This window comes from Ambystoma mexicanum, chromosome 2q (genome assembly GCF_040938575.1).
Source record: "Ambystoma mexicanum isolate Mex_15411 chromosome 2q, UKY_AmexF1_1, whole genome shotgun sequence".
In the NCBI taxonomy this organism is placed as follows: Eukaryota; Metazoa; Chordata; class Amphibia; order Caudata; family Ambystomatidae; genus Ambystoma; species Ambystoma mexicanum.
The window spans coordinates 537,633,478-537,648,213 of NC_090924.1; the positions used below are offsets into that span (position 1 = coordinate 537,633,478).

General features: G+C 44.3%; 1 protein-coding gene across 1 annotated transcript in view; it reads left to right on the forward strand.

Moving 5' to 3' along the window:
* Positions 1–14,736, forward strand: part of MOSMO (modulator of smoothened) — a 176,454-nt gene that overhangs the window by 15,799 nt on the left and 145,919 nt on the right. The window lies entirely within an intron of this gene.

The window sequence follows — 14,736 nt, forward strand, 5'->3', positions numbered from 1 at the left end:
TTGAAAGGGGGTTGGGGGCAAGGGAGTGCCTTAAGCTCCTTTTGAACTACAAGAGCAAGTCTTATATTGATGGGTAGGTGGCTCCAAAATCTTGGGGCACAGACAGAAAAGGCCTGTCAACTGGTTCCTGCACAGAAGGAGTTAACGCCTGCTAATGTCTGTACTTCTAGTGCATTATAGGCCTCTGGAGAGGCTGAGTTAGCTTGGGGAGGTCAGGGTGACGGATAGGAGAGGCAGCAGGAGCCAGTTCAGTGAGGGTTGGGATGATGTGGTTGAATTTGCAGCGTTCTTTGAGTCGTGCTGCAGCATGTAGGACACATCTCGGGGGTGCCGGTGCCAGTATTCGCCGGAAGGCCTTCCAAAGGGTATTGCCACCATCCGAGTGGGATAGAATCATGGCGTGGACAACAAATCGTACGTTGCTTTCTGGGATGAAGGGCTTGATTTTCCACAGGAGACAATGTTGATACCAAGCAGTTTGCGTCTTCTTTGCTGTGTGGTGTTTGAATTATAATGGCGAAGATGGCAACCACAGCAGCATACAACGTGTAGATTGCTAACTCGTCTGACGTTGCCCCTACATATGAGCAATCTTAATGGAATGCCATGCATGAGTTACTTGACTTATTCACTGAGTGTTTTTAAAATGTGCTGGGCTTTCATTTTTGAAGTTCCAGTTGGCCTCAAACGTGGTTATTTAAAAAAAAAACTGATGCTGCAGAAACAACTTGCAGGCTGCCTGCTGGTGCAGCTGTGCTAAAAAGATATTACTGGCTTAAATTTTCGGGATTTAAACCTTCTACCCTGCCTAATCTCATTAAACAACCAATAGATGGGGAGTTACTCTTGGTCTCAATAGCAGCAAACCCCACACCAGGAACAGGTTTTCCAAGGGCATTACAGGTAGTCAATCAAAAACAGGTGGCTTAATATTCGAGATACTGTGTGCTAATTATAAGCTAATCTGGTGCTGTGCACAAAATCAACAAGCAAAACAACCTCAAACAAGCATTGGCAATGCCAATAGTTATGGTAATGCTGTTCTTTGCATTATGCATTTATAGTCTCCAGGGTGCAAGGAGCGGAGTGCAAAGTTTTAAAGAAGGATGTGATAAGGGGTGTGCAAGAGAATGGGAAGGGAAATGATGCAAGGGAGGATGCTATTCATAGAAGGTGCCGTTGATGTTGAGCAAGAGGAAATATGAGAGTGGGTGAGCGGGTGAGAAATAAAGCAAGAGTGTGAGAGGAAGGATGAACAGGGTAGGCATGGGGGGGGGTAAGTTGGGTGGGAGAATAGAGTGTATAGGTTGGATGGGGCTAGAGAGCTATATGGGATAAGTGCGTGAGGGTAGAGAGAGGGTAGAATGGTTGGTGGTGGAGATGGGGTGTGATAGAGGGGGGTAGGGTGCGTGCATGGTGGTAGAGAGGTGGTGGGGTAAAGAGTGGGTTGGTGGGGGTAGACATAGTGTTGGTAGTTTGGGGTAGAGGGAGTTGGTAGGGTGGTTGGGGTAGAGATTGGAGGTAGGATGGGTAGATGGAGTGGGGTAGGGTGGCGTATTGTAATCTGCACTCTCACCAGACGCAGCGCTGCACACAACCTACCGTGAGCACAGCCCCTTCTTTACTCTGACCAAAATGAAAATAAATATGTTGGTCGATGTCACAGATTTCCAGGAGTGTTCGGGGTAAAGGGTGGCCATACACTTCAATGAGCAGGAAATCGTTTCTTACTGTAAGGGCTTTGTTGGACAGGTGAGGTTCTCTTGTTTAAGGGCTATGAAGAGTGTGGCTAGAATGAGGCATTCCAAACCAGTAATCTAGGCAATGACGCACTAGAACAAAAATCCACCTCGGCATATACCCGCTAGCAACGCTCCAGATTATGAAATGACTAGTGCAAAGGGAGGTAAGTAATGTTCATAACACAGGGCAGAGTCGATAACCAGGAAGCTTCTGCGCAACTGTGCACCATTTCTAAGTGCCAAACGAGACCCGGGAACTAGTACATATATTCCCTCCGACTAAAACACTGCAGCTCGGAAGAAGCTGGAGCTGTTCTTTGAACGATTTAGCCTCGCGCTGTCCCTGTGTTCAGCTGAGTAGGTTTAGGGACAAGCAGAGCATTGAAGTGTCTGAAGCAGTTCAGCTCTACAGGCACCGGGAGGATAGCTCAGCGGCAACGAGCTTGCCTTGGAAGCAAGACGACATGGAGCAACACAGGTTCGATCCCCGGGTCCGCGCTTAGAAATCTCTGGGTATTAAGCACGTTATAAATAACATATATCCCCTCGGGCAAGCGCCTCATGTCCTCGCACTAACCCACTGGCTCAGGCCATCCGCTGCTACTCCACATGCAAGCAATGCCCCAGATTGTTACTTTTGGGAGTGGGAAGGGGTTTCAGGGGTGGGGGGTGACAAAATGACATCACCCCTTCCGTATCTGCTCACATTTCTATTCTGTGGTCAGAAGTCGTGATGCAGGGTTCATGTCAATTAAACACTGCAGTCAGACAGTGGGATTAGGTTGAATGTTACCCCCGCAGGATTTCCTTCTAGGGTTATTGCTCAGACAATGATGACCAGCAGTTCCCCGCAAGATGGAAGATATAGCTCCCTGCCCCCCACACAAACCCACCACACGCTCCCATTGTGGGGAGGTTGCAGTGGAATATGGGGCTATGTAAAATGAGTGTGCACCTGCTTTTTGTTTTTAAGCGGGGGGGAAACAAGTTTTGGTATGGTGTGTGGCTGTGTTGTTTTCTTGTGGCCGGCAACCTTGTGCGACTAAATCACAGCCCAGAATGACACCTTGCATGCCAGAGATTTGCTTGGCGTCTGGAACTTTGTTTGCATAGGAGCCATGATGAGCCACTGTCCAAAAAAGAGGAAGAAAAAAAGGAGGCCACTCGGGGCGAATGGCAGACATCACACAGGTCGAAATGAGCATTTGTTGACCAGGAGCAAGAAGAAGCTCCTGGGTATCAGTCAATAGCCTTTAGCAGGAGCTACGTCTCGGGAACCAGGAGCTAGCACAGCAAATATTGTGTGCAGGGTGGAAGCTAACTTTCTTTCCATTATATATTATCCAATATGCTTTGTGTCCTTTTTATTCTCTTTTATGCACATTGCCAAACCTACACAGTTCACATTGCATAGCTATGCTTGTATGGCACCACCTGCGTGGGTAGCCACAAGTAGCTCCTGGTATCTCTTCGGTCAAAGCTTAGCAGGATCCCCTTGGCTATAACCAGGAGCTAAATGGCTCCCAGATCCTGGCAATTTCGAACCCTGCATCTTGTTGGGTGCCTTAATTGGCGTGGTTGTAATTTCAAAGTTTTTTGTGTTGTGTGTGGAAGGTGCGCTTGCCGTAAATCGGGACTGTTTTTGGTGTACTCCTCGAGGGCAATTCGATACATTATTTGAAATAGACATCCAGTGTCTTCCCCGGTGCAGGTCTTTTCAAACTTGCTAGGGCAGGATATGCAAATCGGCTTTATTTTAGACAGACATGTTCACTGCTGAGAGGTGACCGAGGTCACGCTTCCATAAGGACCCTCCATTCTTCGTTTGGTCCTCGACTCTTGGGTAAACAGTGTAGCGAGCCTTGCAAAGACCTGAGATCAGGCGCCTTTGTGAAACATTGCCGTAGCAAATTCAATAGCTGGTTTACAATGTTAATCAAAACTAGAAACAAAATGGCTTACTTAGAGAAACACACACTGCACAGCCACCAATCGGGTGCTCCTTCCATCAAAAACACTTGACCAATCCCCCACAAGTCACTAATATACATTTTCAGAGCTATTTTAAACCAAAACGTAACTATTATACTACCTTGTTTATTTTAAATAAAACATACTGTGAAATGTGTAACATAACTTGAAAGATGCAATTAAAATATTTTAAAGCATCAATCAAGTCAAATAACTTTTAAATAACATTAACAGATGTCGGCTGCCACTTTGGAAGTAAAAATGGCTGCCAAATTCACCACACAATACAAATTCAGTCAGAGTGCAAAAACGGGTGCGGTTGGAGGGAAAATGGGTGGGAATGGGAGGAAAAACCTATAGATTTCCCTTAGCAATGGGCGTTAAATGGGTGGGGCACAGAGCCAAACTACATATATCCGACCTCATGTGTCATCTGTATTGAAAAGCATTACAAACCTACATTCTAATCCCCTCTTCGAAGCTCTTATATTATTTTAATGACAATAGTTTTGGCTTTAAAAGATCCTTCTGTTTCCTTTCTCAGGCACAATACATTTTGAAAACAATTTCTCATTTATGATTAAAGCAACTCATTCCTTGTCAAAGCTGCTTTTTGCTGGCCTACATGTGTTTCACTCTTCCTATGATAAAAGTTTGGACTGTAAGTGTGAGATTCCTCATGGCCATATAGTTTCAACTTCAGTCTTCAAGCATCTAGAGGGAGAAAAAGAAACTACAACAATTCATGAATCTAATCAATAATCATTTATGATTATCACATGGTATAATTTTTAAAAATACAACCATTATCTCACTTTTATGTAATGCTGTTGCACATGCATCAATGTCTTCTGCTTGAAGCTGTATTTTTGTTTTTCACTCCCTGCTCATTGGTTTTCTCATGTAGCTGTGAAGGTAAACATCTTTTACATTTTTTATATGCTTATATGGACCTACCACGATGGTGGAATATGCCTAGCATGCCAAACCGATCCAAAAATACCATTGCTGGTTAAGTAATGTTTGTCATTCTAAGCCCCTGCCCCTAAAACCCTTCTACCTGGTCCCTATCTGCACCGCGGATACATGGCTTTTGTCCTCGGTGAGATTTTTGTACATTTGCAGCCCCTTTAGCGTTCTCATTGTTCCCATCTTTGAAAATATGATACAAAATAACCCAAAGGGTAATCGCAAACATGTACAATCTGACAATTGGTGTGCATGGTTGGCTGTTGTGTTCAGTGACTGTATTGAAGCCATTTATGTTAATGAGATTCTGCAAAAGCAAGCCCCAGAGGACCTAGATTGCAGGGGCACTTGGACTTGTTGCTTCAGCTATAGCACTTAATGAAACATGGTAAGCTTAGCCAGTGACCAAAATATGTAATGTAACCTGGTTTCACAGGAAAGGCAGGGTGCAAGTTGCCTGCTAGGGAAAGAGCGATTTTAGGCAATTCATAAACAACCAAGTAATGGGCACCTTCGGAAATGGTGCGACCCAGGCATTGGTCTTGCAAGGACTTTACTGCAGTGCTCTTAAGGAGCAGAGAGCATCCATGAACCTTTGAAGTCCACACCTGATGCAGGCTTCAAGGAAACTGTTTGCTATAAGCAGGGTTCTATTTTCAGAGAAGAATTTATAATGCACCTGATTTTGCATAGTTTTTCATTGTCTTCTGGCAGTAACCTCCTGGTGCCTAAACAACGTGATATTTGTCAATAAGATTAACTGAGATCCCGGTGCATCTGCAAAGCCCATTAATTCGCCACAAAACAATTGTGCACCTTCCTCCCGCCCCGCCAATGCTTTTAGTTTTGCTTTGATTTGGTCTCTACCATTTGTTAAAATTATACCCTCATTTCAAACTTTGCCACTCCGTTATGGCCTTTAAGAAGGCAGAATTGTATGACCAGGTAATCTTGTCGAAGCTTTGCCCGGTTCCAGGAATAATGTGTTGTTAAAGATCTGGCCTCCATTTTCCCAGCTTTCTGTATGCAGGATAATGACTAATCCATCATTTTTAGTCTGCCACTGTTCCTATTGAAGAACTGAAAGTGCACTAAGAACTGCTTCATGCCAGAAACTAGAATCCTGCTTGATCCGCATTCTGCCTTTCATCCAGTGGAGCAGTGGATCCTATTGCAGTGGCTATAAAAGGTGTGATGGGTTATTTTATTCCAACTTGTCAAACCGTGTTCATCTGAGTTATGTCATCTGCCACCAAGATCTGATGTGTTGGTTTACCTGTAGGATCATCTTTTTCACCAATACTATACAGCGTTTGTGTAACCCCTAGCCCAAACCCTCAGAAGCTAGGCGATTGTGTAACTTTGGCATACATCTGGAAACCAAAATTCAACAGGGTTTCAAGTGTCGTCAAACTGGGTCATATTTATTTTGTTTTTCTATTGTTTTTGGGAAAAATTAGTGGAGTCTACGTTTATGTTCAGTACTTTGAGAATCCAAAGGTAAATATCTATACCATTTGTAAATACCTACATTAAGTCATCAGTTCATCAAAATATTTTTTCCTAAGGAAGATGGATGAGTGAAGAGGATGGATTTCAGCTTCAACTGTAAAACTCACAGAAGGAGTCTAAACAATGGACGGTAGTATAAACCAGAGTTTAGTAGAGGGGATTGCATTTTTATTCCTGTCAAACATCTGAACCTCTAGGTTGCTAGTTAAGAGATTTAATTTCAGTTTTGAAAGATGGACATTTAATGTCATGATGCTATCTTTGTCTCAAACTGCACACCTTAATCTTTGTGGAATGCCAGTGATCTGGTTTTCTGAAACAACAAAGATATCTATATTGCATCCAAGTTATAGCCCTGTGTTTTAATAACCTCATATAGAATGTCACTGGGACAATAGTGTCTGATTTTAGGCAATTGGGGGGGCTGCAGGAATTTTGGATTTTAATAGAAGTTTGTGAGCTTGGGATTTACTGGTGCAGGCTCAGGATTTCTGGAAAGGTTGTGCAATATCACTTATGAGGACTTTATGAAATATTACAAAGTTGGCGTAGCACTTGTGATGGTTGCACTCACCCTGTGTGCTCTTGTTCCAGGAGACTTCTGCTAGATTATCTGTTTGACATACAAATCGGGGGATCTGGGAGCTCTTGGTCTAATCCAACTCCGTTCTTCAACATAGCTGATGGTTCTTTCCTCATTTAAGAACCCCCTACCGGCAGATGCCAATTGCAAAGATCTCGTCACATGCCAACTGATGTGTATCGCAACAATACAATAGATAATCCGAATGTGTTTTAATGGGCAACACCCATATAGACAAATGTATTGAGAGCTTGCCTGAACATTTTATGATGGTGCCCTGCCTGTCTAAAAGTACACTACCTCTGCTGCATAAATACTGACATAAGCTAAACACTGTGACGAAACCCTTTTGGGGCATATGGCTAATACTTTTTTTTTGTTTTGTTCCAAAGACCTGTTAGTCTACAGCAACTCAAACAGTAAAATTAGGTGTTTTAGTAGTTTAAACCAGTTACCATTGATTTGTAACAACCCCTTCAAAAAATATGTCCTCCATTTTAAAGAAGTGTATTAAACGCTCCTGGTTGACTGTGCCACTGTTCAATGGCTGGTGCTAATGTCCCTAAAATGGCTACCAGTTTCTGCTGTGCCACTGTTTGTAGCAATCCTCAAGACTAAAAATCAGTTATTGGTGCAATCTGCTTTAATACAATCCACTATGGCAGCCCTGCCAGTCCAAATTCATACATAGCTTGACATTGGAGTAATGGCACCTCAACTAGTCATGAAGCTGAGACATTTGTTATACCCATTTCATGCACCAATAAGTATGTGGTGGTGTGCTGCAAGCTATTACACTTCCAGTGTGGGTTATGTTCGTAGAGCACAGATGCCCTGAGGATGAGTGACTATATAATCACATCATCGGTCATTGAATACAAGATATTACTCTCAAATCAGTTTCCCCCATCACCTCCATTCTAGCTTGACATTCCATCCTAAGGGGACAGGTTTTCTTTTCTAAAGTGACTTCATTTTTAGAACACTCTGGGCTAGTGATCTTTCCGGGAGTAGGGACACTAGCAGCCCTAGTGGTTCTGGGGGAATGCCAGGTGCTCCTTGTCAAGAATCTGACCAGGAAACATGGACAACCCCTGAGGATCCCCGAGCAGAAACGGACTGAGTGCTGGCTCAATTTTCCCTGTCTTTGGGTTAAGCATGTCATCGTTCAGCAGAGGGACCCTGCTCAGGGGCTACGGTTGTCCCTTGCCCTCCCAAGTTTCCCTGATCACGGCCGATCATCCCTGGTCAGAGGCTATCAAATCGGCTCTGAGGTGCCCCTTTTATGTGTTGTCAGCTACCGGTTCCACTGGGGCTCCCTGAAAATGGGCTAAAATATCTACTGAGCTCATGCCTGAGCATTTGTCATGTAAGACTGATAAATCTGCCCATTCTGGTGTGGCCCTTTGCCACAGGGTATCTCCCAAAAGTGCTTCCAACACCTCTTGTAGACCACGGCTTCAGTCAGCAAGACCTCTTCAGAGGAGCCTCCTGTAGTTGCTGTCATGGCCCACTCCTGTGTATCTCCCAGAAGTGCTTCAAAGTGGAAGGGGGTGCGTGGGTGTTGCCGCGTGGTCACTGAAGCAGCCATCCTAACCTCTGCTGCACCTATGACCAGGCCTACAAATTCTGAACATTCCGAGTGCCACATTGGGTAGGCATCCTTTTACCCCTAAGTGGAATATGTGTTGCCATTGAATGGTATTTCCCTCCTATGCTGCCCTCCACATTGAGCCCGTTAAAATACCTTGACCCATGGTTACAGCGGCCATTATGGAAGCCAGTTTCTGTGGATTTGTGGGCTCTGCTGGTGGTGCAATTGCCGTCAGCCCACCATCCACTGGGGGAGTGTATTTCTTTCGGTCTTAGGTGCTCAGGCAGTCCATGCTCCCTTTTTGCGCTGCCCATCACCGCCCCCTCACTCCCAAAAACACCTACAGACTTCGGAGTCCGGCCTAGCAAATTAGTAAAAATCCCACTAGACCTGCAGGGAGAGTTCCTTAGGTTTCATACTCTACCTAGAGAAGGTGACTGGTGACATAATATATTCCAGTGCTTTTTGTAAAATGGTGCATGTCGCCATAAGCACACTCCATATAGTGGTGCAATGCTGCCAAGCATGCACAGTGAAACTTTCATTGGCCACTTTCTGCAAAGTGTGTTTGCTGTAAATGCAAAATAAGTTTCTAACATCCCCACACTCGTCAGCAGGTAGAGTAGCCTGCAAATGGGGCTTGCCCTTCATAAAAGCTACTAGCCTATGCTAGTGGGCTAGTAGATTTTGTGAGCTTGGAAACGGTTCTCCCCTGCAGCAGGGAGGGGGGGGATGACGGGAATGAGGAAATGCGACTATCTGCACACTCCATTCATAAGCGAATAACTGGCTTGATGGAGTTTCGGTAAATTCCTCTGTCAGAATTGCCTCATTTGGAACAAGGGGTCCTGGCTGGGGCCCTCTCCATAAAGGCTTTGGAGCAGACTGGCATTCTACTACAAAAGGATGTTCTGGGTTAAACCACAAATGTTTGCCCTAAGTTTCACAAAAAGGAAAAAGACATTTCGTACCGCTGCTTGTATGAGAACAGGTGTTTGACTTTGTTTGTGCCCTCAGCCTTTCTCCACATTGGTGGCTGCAGCCACATTCTAGTAGATGGCCTCATCGTTCTGTGTCCTCGTCCATTGTGGTAATTTTGAGTGAAGATGAGATGCCATTGGGAACCATTTGGAACCTTTTGGCTCTCCGGGTGTATGACTACATCTCTCATCAGTCATAGCCAGCATAGTGAAAGGTGGTGGGGGATGGGGGGGGGCAATGATTCCTGATCCATCCATGTGGATAGCCGCTATGGCCACTATAGGTATTTGCTAACATTCCTGTCGGGAGAGACATTTACAGTGTTCCACAAGCATACAGTTGTGGTACCAAAGACACCTTCCCATATCACGAAAATAGTATTGGAATTCCCTATCACCCAGGAAATTCCCATTCCAAGCTTTTTCCTGAAACCATCTTGTGAGACAGAGGGTTCTGCATGTGTGCTGAGCTCTAAAGTTTTACATACAGGACCACAGCTTTTTGGATATCTGAACTCCCGTTTTTCTGCGGACTAACTGGTAGTCTGGTTTCCATATACAGATGGGTAGTTTTGTGTATTCTTGATATTCTTTTCAGACAGGCTGGCCTACAAAATGTATTGGCTTAGCAAGTTTTTACTTCCTTTCCCCCCCACCACTCCTTCTGGATTTTGTGCTTGGGACTCTCCCACAATTATGGAGTAAAGGTGATAGTATGTGGAAGGGTTACTTAACATTGGGGCTATTGTACTTCTTAGTTCCCTTCCCTCCATACGACTCCCACACTACCACTCGGGCATGTAGAGCCTGGGCGGATGGAAAAGGACTGAGGTGTCGAGCTTTGGGAGATGGGTCTGTTTAGCAGAGGCTCTTCCACAAATCCAAGTGATTTTCCCGTGGCTGAAAGTACCGCAGGCAAAATGTTTGCATGAGGAAGGTGCGAACTAGCAAAAGTTTGCACGTTTCTCATGCGAACACTCATACATTCTCACACCCACACAGCCATAACACCCCACCCTCGGCACACCCTCAACATAAAAAAAACCCCACTTACCTTCCTCTTCACGGTTCCCTGCAGACGTCTGCACCAATTGAGGTGCGATTTTGATTTCCAGTCTGTGCTCAACCAAAATTCATAATAGGCGTTCAGCAGCCCCAATCAACGTCCTGATGACAGTTCGGACCCTTCACCTGAGAACACCATCTACCCAGTGAAGGCTGACTATTCCCCGAACCAGAAAAACCTTCATAATAGATGTGTCGACTGTAATATTGTACTACTGAACTTAATAGTAGTATTTGCAATAAATACGATACACGTATGCTACCAACCCTCGCCTAAATCAACTGTGATGCTAACAACAGTTTTTTACTTGTTTTATCTTCCATTATAAGCCGATTAAGGCTCATATGTGACAGTTCTAAGTTGTTTTTTGTGTATTTTTCATTTTGTAAACGGACCCTTTTACATATACGTGTCTATTTCTAAAATAAATTGAATTTGTTTTTCTAAAACTTTAAACAATTTGTGACCCTTAATAGCTAGTTTTTAAATACTAGCCTCCTGCATATCTAGTCCTACCTATTCCATATGGTTGACCTGGGGATGCTTTTGACTCTGTCTTCTCCATCTCACCGAATCTGCTCCTTCCAGGAAAGAATGCGAAGAACAATGAGGCTTTGTGAGCGTTCGGTCTGAATTCATCCTTTTTCAATTGTACTATTAATCACAATAGTCTAAAAATAATAAAAAAGGCATTTCAAATAAAAAGGCATTTCAGTTCAATGTGTTCTTTTCTTCAATGTGACTCATATTAACGATGTAATTCCTGTAAACATTTATAAAGCACATTCTTTGTCATTGTTCAGCCAGAGTTCTCCATTTTTACCTGGTATGCTTTAGTTAGTTAACATGACCTGCCCCCCTTGTAACAATCTTTTGTAATTGGAGTGAATCCCGATTTTTCAGGAAAATGCAAACCTCTGTTTAACTTTAAAAATCTGCAAGCCTGTGAACCTCCCCGATTCCTCCTTAAAGGTTGCCATTCATCCCTAAAAGGGAACACATTGACCCAGAAATGTTTACAACGATCAACCGTCAACTTGGCATCCAACCAAAAGATGCATGCTCTAAAATATTGGCAATGAGTATGCAGAGCCCCTATATTTTCCTACTTTTTTCAAGTCCTAGGAATTTATTTTTTTCTTCCTCCAGTCATTTTGGGCTCAAATGAAAATCTTATTGTATGACTGATAAAAATACATTGATATTGGTGAATTTGTCTCTCCATTTTGTAACTAATCGAAGGAATGTGTCCCTTCTCACCATGGGGTAGCCTTACCCTTTGAGGCTAGGGAGGTGACCCTGCTTCGCAACACCCTACCTATGGGTCTGGGCAAGTGGGACTTCACTGGGAGAGACTCCCCCCTTGAGGGACAAGAATTTCCGTTCCTGTGATGAACTCCCATAGCAGGGTTCGAAATTGAGGGGAGCTGGGACCTATTTTTAGCTCCTGCTTGGAGCCTAGAAGAACCTGGTTAGCTTGAAGCCAAGAGCTATGTTTGGCTCCCCAGGCCAACTGATGCTACAAACAAACGTATTTGAATGTAATTTATGTGCTTTTGGGACAATCTGTATGTTAATGTTATAGGTTTTTATACTGCGCACAGGTGCCACTTGGGTGGTCTCTCAGCACTCTGGTGATTCTGTGAAAAACGTAGGGGGTGGGGGGCAGGTTAATGGGATGAGCAGTAGAAAGAGCAATGGAGCTTTCATGTGCTGTTGGCAGCTTCAGTTCGGATGTACCGTTCACTTAGCTTGCGTGCGAGATTCGGGAGGCAGGCGTCATGTGGTGTTGTGCAAGGTTGTGTGTGCTATGTCTTGTTGCAGTGTTGTGAAGTGTGTGCGGTTTGCTGTCTTGAGGAGTTCTGAGGTGTTCTGGTTGTTTAGTGCACTATGTGTGAAGTGTATGCAGAGGGTTGATTGTTAGTAACAGTTTGTAACTGTTTTTGGATTGCTGGTGGCTGTGGTGGCTGTGGCTGATATTCAGTTTTTCCGGTTTATTAGTTGCATCTCACCTTCTTCCGTGTTCCCTTTCTAGTTGTATCGATAGTAACCTCTGGCTGAAGGGTTCCTGCGCTACTTTGCTACTCTGTTGCCCAAATTCTGAATGAAGCCCCTATTTCTGATTAGAGGCCTGTTCCTAGCCCAGAGAGTGATCGGCAGGACGGGAAGTTCTTAATTTGGATTCACTTGGTGTTTAAGTTCTAATAGGGCGTTGGTTAGTGCTGAGTCCAGTTCCCTCTTGTTGCCCTTAATCGTGGCATGCCTGGTGTTGCCCCTCCCATTTCCATCCGTGGGTTTTCCTTAGCCTACTTCCTTGGCCCTAGTGTTTCCCCACCGAAAACCACAAACTATCCAGACAACGATTGCAAAAAGCACACACATCCCTCCACAGAAGCACCCGAGACAGGCCAAAAACGGATTGAAATCATGTAAAACTATTCACTGAGGATTAACCAGCCCCTAAGACTGCTTTTTAAGTGGTGTCCTTACAGGATGCTTCTACCTTTTAAAGTCAGGAAGTTAAGGCAATATATAACTTAGGACACATATAAACATTTAAAGCATAAAGAGTCATAAATATTGTACAAAATGATAACATTGCATTTTATATGAGAAGTTAGATTTTCCAAATGCTATGTACTAGCTCCTTGTCCCCTGTGGTAGCCCCCGGTCACTGTTTAATGCTGGATACCCAGGTGCTGCCTTTAGCTCCTGCTTATCATACCTTAATTTTGATCCCTACATAATGGCATATATGAGACTGTCGGAACATTATAGGGACAGAAGACGAAACTAATATATACATTTACAAACAAGAAAGGGCATCTGTCTCTTTAAGGAGAGGCCTCCGTATAACTGAGAATAATAGACTGAAGCCGGAATACATGCTGAGAGGCAAAGTAGAGCGAAAGTGTCAGCATAAGCATGTGAGCCCCTGGCGACGTGACAACTGAGATGTGGAGCCGAGGAGAGCTGCAGAACCTGTGAATTTCAGAAGTGGCCTATGCGAGAGAACGCATCGCTGTGGGTCAACCGGTTACACACAGTGAGAAGTCAAGGAGACTGGAATTCAAATCACGGTGGTGGCGAGACCACAACCCTTTCATGGTGGGCAGATGCCCGGTCCAACGGCAAAACCACAGCGCTGAGGAAACGGCGAGACATCCGCTTACCGCAGCAATAGCTGCTCCCGGAGGGAGAGGGGACTGCTGATGGGGCGCTGGCAGAGTTGAGAAGACTGAGAAGCGGAGCAAACTAAGAGGACCCAAGCCAGTGCAGGCACTGTTGATGGTCCCCTGCACAATGAAAAGTAACAGGGCGGCTGTTGGGAAGTGGGGGGCAGGAGGGGAGAATCATTATGAAGCGGGAGAAACTTGTCCCAGTGGAATTGATGAGACATTGAATTTAAAGTAATTAACGTGGAACTGTATTAATGTGAGGGAGAATCCCAAATAAACCTGAAAGAGAGAAGTCTTCCACCGGGGTCACATACCCTGGGAAGAGGGGCAAACGAGCCATAAATCAAGAAGTAAAGAGTGGAGAATATCGGAGAGGGAGAATTTTATGAATGGGGAGAAAAGCCAAGTGAGCCACTTGAGGGAATAGATACTCAGCGTAAACCATCAGCAGAGAGGGGGAACCCTCAGACCCAAGAAGGCATTTTGGATCTAAGAAAGTATGTTACCGAGCTAAAAAGGGTCTAATGACCTGAATCGGAGAACAGGAAAGTGGATGAAAGACCCAAAGACATTGTGAAAGAGTGGCAAGAACTGATACAGGAAGTGACAAGATACTATTTGAGAATAGCCTCCTAAAAAGGAATCTTTAGAGACCTTGCCATAATGCAATCAGGAGAAGGGAGACCTTCTCCTTATCCAATTTTTAAATTGGTTAGAATAGTGGTAGGGTCAGTTGGAACTCGTTTTTGGACAGCAGATTGATTCATTTGAGACTTTCTGATGACTGATGAGCATCATTTACATAGCAGGGAACACCCACAAGGCAATTAGGGAAAGATGGGCCTCATACATATTTAATAAATTAGAAATGTCCTTGCAGTGTATGCATCCTTCGAACTTGCCGCAATAGTGCGTTAGTTGTCAGTTCAGATTGAAGTGCAGAAATCTGCTTTTATTTTCAAATGTTCCCTAACCCTAAAGTAGTAATATAGCATGTATGAGCTGCACTAGGCATATTGTAAACTGATGTAGTACCCTCGGTGTTGCTTGCGATGGCTCTTATAGGGCAAAAGTTTATTTTCCTTCTACTGCAGTATAGTGAATCAAGAACATCTTTGGTCTTTGTATACTGCCATAAAT